General features: G+C 59.5%; 1 protein-coding gene across 1 annotated transcript in view; it reads right to left on the bottom strand.

The window, feature by feature from the left end:
• LOC123984455 (solute carrier family 2, facilitated glucose transporter member 5-like) overlaps positions 1-237 on the bottom strand; it is a 5909-nt gene that overhangs the window by 4810 nt on the left and 862 nt on the right. The gene's annotated exons all lie outside the window — the stretch shown is intronic.

The following is a 237-nucleotide window of genomic DNA, read 5'->3' as shown; positions in this document are numbered from 1 at the left end:
CCCCCCAAACGCCCTGCAGGCTGCCCGTCCCCCAGGATCCTAAGGGTGTATGTTGTGAGACATGACCAAAGGGGGAAAGGTGAAGGAGGTCATATGGAGGCTAGAAGACCAGATTCCTGACTGGCCCCATCATTTATTCAGGGCAGGAGGACGCCAGGTCCCTCCAGCCCAGGGCTTATAGCAAGAGCCCCTCTAGCACCGGTAGCACCCCAGAGTCAGTGACAACCCCGCCCATCC

The sequence above is a fragment of the Micropterus dolomieu genome, linkage group LG15, assembly GCF_021292245.1.
Source record: "Micropterus dolomieu isolate WLL.071019.BEF.003 ecotype Adirondacks linkage group LG15, ASM2129224v1, whole genome shotgun sequence".
In the NCBI taxonomy this organism is placed as follows: domain Eukaryota; kingdom Metazoa; phylum Chordata; class Actinopteri; order Centrarchiformes; family Centrarchidae; genus Micropterus; species Micropterus dolomieu.
The sequence above is the reverse complement of the archived record's forward strand: the minus strand, read 5'-3'. Positions and strand labels throughout refer to the sequence as shown.